Source organism: Pinus tabuliformis, chromosome 1_1 (assembly GCF_031772625.1).
Source record: "Pinus tabuliformis cultivar Carrire ecotype Pingquan chromosome 1_1, CPIR1, whole genome shotgun sequence".
Lineage (NCBI taxonomy): Eukaryota > Viridiplantae > Streptophyta > Pinopsida > Pinales > Pinaceae > Pinus > Pinus tabuliformis.
In genome coordinates, this window is record NC_142297.1 from 706,502,624 (window position 1) to 706,508,623 (window position 6,000).

The following is a 6,000-nucleotide window of genomic DNA, read 5'->3' on the forward strand; positions in this document are numbered from 1 at the left end:
TGGTTTCGATCTTGATATGGCCTATCAATTAAGAGAAATAGATCCGGCCACTTTGGAAGACATGCAGAAAATTGCAGTCAGCGTTGAAGCAAATCTGCTTGCTAAGAGAGCTAGAACAAAGGCTGAAAAGAAGGTAACAATAAAGGAAGAGGTTTCCACTTCAGATCAAGTGCTCTGTAAGATTGAGAATATGTTTGACAGATTGAAAATTGATAAGCCTGAACCACAAGTTATAAATCCCAACTTCCGTGGTCAGCAGCAACCACAATTTAGAATCAAGCAAAGAAAGCAACGAGCACAAGACCAAGTAGCACAGCAGCAGGTGAAGACACCTTTACAACAAAATTTTGTTCATGGTCTGGAATCAGATGATGAGGAGATGTAATTGGAGAGGAGAATCATTTCTTTACACCTGATGATATGCCAATTTTTATCACTGAAGATGAGGAGTATTCTGAGAACCCAGCTGTACAAAGGGATGAAAATTTCATCTTGGAAAATGAAACAGTTCTTGAAGAGGATTCTGATGAATATCAGAGAGGGTACATGAATGCTTTGACAGCCTAGCAGCAATAATATTCACTTAAAAGTAGAGATGTGCCCATAAATCCCATTCATAAAAGGAAGGAGGCGACACTGCCAAAGAATGATCCTCCCATTGTGTAGAAAAAGGGAAAAGAGACAGCTGATCCTACCACCAACAAAACTCCATTAGCAAATGAAAGATCAAATCAGCCAAGTATATCAAAGGAAAAAAATGAAAAGAAGGATGTTTCAACTAAAGAGGTAGAGAAAACTTCAATTTTTAACTTAGAAAATGAAATTTCTAAGTTAAAAGTATCTATTCTTTTGACTGAGTTGATGAAGAACAACAACAATAAAGGTCAGGTGTCTAAGATTTTGAATCTAGATCCATTATCTGATATGGTGAACGTGGAGGATGACCAACCTGAGTTGATCTTTGGTCCAGGATTGGAAGGTCAGTCTCAAGATAGTGATGTAGCTCCTTTTTACATTAGCCTTAGGGTGCATGACTATGTGTTACACAATGCTATGTTTGATTCCGGAGACTCTTATAATCTCATGCCTAAGGCAATCATGGAGAAGTTGGGATTGGATATCACTAGAAAGTATCATGACCTTTACTCCTTCGATTCTGGTAGAGTAAGATGCATTGTTCTTATCAAAGATTTAGTGGTCAGTTTGGATCAGATTCTGGCGAAAAATGTTTTGATGGATGTGGTTGTGGCAAATATTCCTCCTAGATTTGGCATGCTTCATTCCAGATCTTGGGGAGCAAAACTTAAAGGAACATTGCAGCTTGATTTCTCCTATGCTACTATTCCCGTGTTCGGCCAGATGAGGAAATTATACTGGGAGAAAAAGATGAAGTACATGATCACTAGCAAGGAGAAACCAGTAAATCGTCCAATCAACTATATATATACTGATTTAGAATCATTTGTTTTGTATTCTGATAGTTTTAATGATGTAAATAACAAATTAGTTGAAGTAGAAGACATTCCAGAGATCACTGAAAATTTTAGAGAGGTCTGAAAGAAAGAAAGACAAAGAATTGATAGTACCATTGAGCAATCAGCCTTCCGACAACAACAAAATATTAATGGACAGTGAGGAAAAGTAAAAGAGCAAACAAAATTTCAGCATTTGGAAGAGGACAAAGCCGGCTTGTGGAGCATGGATTTTGATGGCGCAGTAGGAAGGGAAGGTGCTGGAATTGGCATTTGGATACGCAGCCCTGTTTTCTCCCCAAACAAAGTGCCAAGTAATGTAAGGGTCTGTTCTTATAAATTGGCTTTTGACTGTTCAAATAATGAGGTTGAATATGAGGCTTTAATTACTGGTTTGAAAATTCTTAGAAAGTTAAATGCTAAAAGGATTTCAGTATATGGCGACTCTGAGTTAGTTATCAAGCAAGTGAAAGGGGAATACCAAGCTAAGCATCCTCGAATGCGGGCCTACCGCAATGTGGTATTAAATATCTTGAGATTGTTTTCAGACTACACTTTGACGTATGTTCCTTGTGTTCAGAATGTCATTGCAGATTCACTTGAAACAACAACAAGTAATTTGAAAATTTCGATGAATTCAAACCATAAGTTTGAAATTCATGTGAAACATTGCCTGACTGTCCCTGATAATCAAAGGTACTGGCAAGTGTTTCAAGATGATAAAGAGATTGTGAATTTCTGCAAAATGAAGGTAAATTCAAAGACACTTCTATCGATGGGTAGCATGATGATGGTGAGGCGGATATAGAAGTCAATCAGATGGAAGTTTTGCAGCTGAAAAACAATGTCATTCCTAAAGGTCTAATACCTTTGGAGGAGCTGTTTGATCAAGATGATGTAGCCTGAAAACGGAGCTTGCTGCCAACCGAGAAAGGAGTTGAGGATGTGAACATTGGATCAGCAGAAAATCCTAGAATGGTGAAGTTATCAAAGGCGTTTCCTCCACAGGTAAAAGCAAAGTATATCAGTTTATTATCTTCATTTACTGATGTATTTGCGTGGGATTATTCAGATTTGAAGGCATATGACACAAGCATAATTCAGCATATTATTCCGATCAAGCAAATCAAAAGCTTTTTCGACAGAAGCTAATAAGAATAAATCCAAAGCTGTTGCCTTCAATAGAGAAGGAAGTGAATCGATTGTACAAAGCTGGTATAATCATCCCCACAAGATTTTCAGATTGGATTTATAATTTGGTGCCCATGTGCAAGAAAACAGGTGAGATTCGATTATGTATTGATTTTAGAAATCTGAATAAAGTATCTTTGAATGATAACTATCCATTGCCCAAGATGGATCACATACTTCAAAGAGTAGTTGGAGCATCCCGCATGTCACTACTTGATGGGTATTTGGGTTATAACCAAATTCTGGTCCATGAGGATGGCAGGGATAAAACAACGATCACCACTCCTTGGGGAACTTTTCATTATGCCAAGATGCCTTTCGGATTGAAGAACGCTGGTGCAACCTTTCAGCGGGCAATGGATATTGAATTTGCTAATGAAAAAGATGTCTTTTTAGTTGTTTATCTTGATGATTTGACAATTTTCTCTAATTCAGATGAAGAGCACGTTTATCATTTGAAGATTGTATTTCAGCAGTGTAGAAAGTATGGTATATCTCTCAATCCAAAGAAAAGTCTGTTTGCCATGGATGAAGGCAAGCTTCTCTGTCATATTATATCAAAGGAGGGCATCTGCATTGATCTAGCTCGAGTGGAATCCATTCAAAAGATTGATTTTCCACAAAGTAAAAAGGAGATCCAATCATTCAATGGTAAGATGAATTTCTTACGTCGCTTTGTGCCTAATCTTGCAGAACATTTAAGGGAAATCACAAACATGCGAAAGAAAGATAGTGTAGTGAAGTGGACCGAGGAAGCAATAAAGCCTTTCAATTTGGTGAAATTGGCCCTTTCTTCAGCTCCGGTTTTGATCAGCCCAGATTATACTGAAGATTTCATTTTGTTTTCGTTTGCCTCAGATCATACTATGGCAGCGGTCTTGATGCATAAAAGATACCAGCTTGAGGAACCAATTGCATTTTTCAGCAAAACCATAAGGGATGTAGCTTTAAAGTATAATATTATTGAAAAGCAAGCTCTTGCTTTGGTAAAGGCATTGAAATATTTTCGAGTCTATATTCTGCATTCTCACATCCTTGCTTATGTCCCTAATGCTGTTGTTAAAGATGTATTAGTGCAAACAGATCCAGAAGGAAGACGAGGAAAATGGATTGCTGCTTTGTTGGAATATGACGTGGAGATCAAACCAACAAAGCTCATCAAAGGACAGGGGCTGACCAAACTAATGGCTGAGTCAAATTTTCATGCCTTGGACATTAATCTCATTGCTGCTATGTTCGAGGAAGATGAAGAAAGTTCAGCCGCTCAGGTATCAGAAATTTTTCTTCTTTCTACTTCGTATTCGAACATTGTTTATGTGCTCCAAAATCTGTCGCCACCACCTGGAATGGCTAAGAACAAAAGTAGAACTCTGAAATTGAAGGCTGCCAAGTTTTGTATCATGAATAATGCACTCTATTGGAAAGATCCCAGTGGTGTCTTGCTCAATTGTTTGGTTGAAGAAGAGGCAAAACATGTTATGGAAGACTTTCACAAGGGAGATTGTGGAGGTCATATTTTCTGGAAGACAACAACCAACAAAATTTTGAGAGCGGGATATTATTGGCCAACTCTCTTTGTTGATGTATACAAAATTGTTGCAAGCTGCCACGAATGTCAGATTTTTCAAGGTAGGAGAAACTTGCAGCCTTTACCGCTCAAGCTGATTGAAGTAAGTGCTCCATTTCAACAGTGGGGTTTGGACTTCATTGGCGAGATCCATCCTACTTCTTCAGCGCAACACAAATGGATCCTTACAACGACAGACTATTTTACCAAATGGATTGAGGCGATTCCCACTAGGCAGGACATTTATTCGGTAATCATTTCATTTCTTGAAAACAATATTTTGTCTCGTTTTGGCTGTCCAAATAAGCCGATCATTGATAATGCAGTAACTTTTAAATCTAAAAGAATGATTGATTTTTGTAATAAATATCAAATCACCTTGGGGCACTCAACTGCATATTACCCACAAGGTAATGGATTGGCAGAAACCTCAAATAAATCCTTGGTCAATAATATCAAAAAGCTTGTTAATGCACTTTGGGCAGACAGAGTAATTCAAAAGAAATCTATAGGCATGCCCCCTTTTGAGATCGTGTATGGTGTTGACACAGTGTTCCCGACCTCTCTCGCAGTCTTGGTGGTTAAACTCCTACAAGAAGCTGGTAGCGAAGATGATCATTTGCAGCGGAGAATCAATCAAATGATTCATTTGCAGCAAACTAGAGAGGAGGTTTTTCAGAACACTTTCAAGCTGCAAGAGAGAATCAAGAAGATATATGATCGAAAGGCAAAGGCAGACAAGTTTCAAACAGAAGACATAGTGTTGAAATGGGACGCGAGAAACAAATATAAAGGTAAGCATGGAAAGTTTGAGAATCTTTGGAAAGGACCTTTCAGGATTGCTGCATATCGGGGCCAAAATGCTTTTCTTTTGAAAGAAATGAATAGAGAAGACTATCCAAGTGGGCCGGTCAACGGTCGGCTACTCAAACAGTACTATTTTTGAAATGTTTTTTGTTGTCACATGTATCATTGTACATGTTAGAGTCGGTCTTGTCAGTCCTCCGTCAGAGATCAAAACTCTTTCTGCATTTCATTTTTAGGTGTCTCGCTCCATTCACTCAGCTGCATTCCACTAGGGGCATGCCATAATCTGACGGAAGGGTCTTGTCAGTCATTACCCCTCATGCTTTGTACCTGTTGGCTCAGGTCTGTTCATCAAAGTTCATTAAATGACAGTCAATATTTGGTCTTTTGATGGGCAAAAAATCATGTCAGTCATAGGTCTAGGGTTTCATAAGTTGTGTCTTCAAAGTACCCAATAATGCCAGCAGGCCAGAGGGAGGTTCAACAAGTTTCATCTCCAGATTTTCATCATCCATAATGCTCAAGGGTGATTCCTCTTCAAAACTCTGTTTTGAAGAGGAAATCGTCAAATTAATGTTTATGATAAATATGTAAATTTCTCCACCATGAAGTAATTCAAAAGCAGATTCTGATCATCCTTTGCAAAATTCCATGTTAGCTACCCCTGTAAAAAATTGCCAAAAATTTCATCATTTTAGTCAAAAAATCAAAAAGGAAGTGTGAAAAACAGAGTTGCATTAAAGTGTGAAAAAGTGCCAATGTCAAACATTATAAAAATGGGTTTTGAAGAATCAAAAATCAAAACCATGTCTCCATGTATTTATAAAGACTTCTCCATGAGGGTCAAGGTCATTTAGAATGCCAAGAGCAAAGAGGTAACAATTCAAAGCAATTGGGTGAGCAAGTGCGTGTTTTGGGTGAAGTTGGAGGAAACTTGGCAGGCACGGCGCATAGAACAGGTGG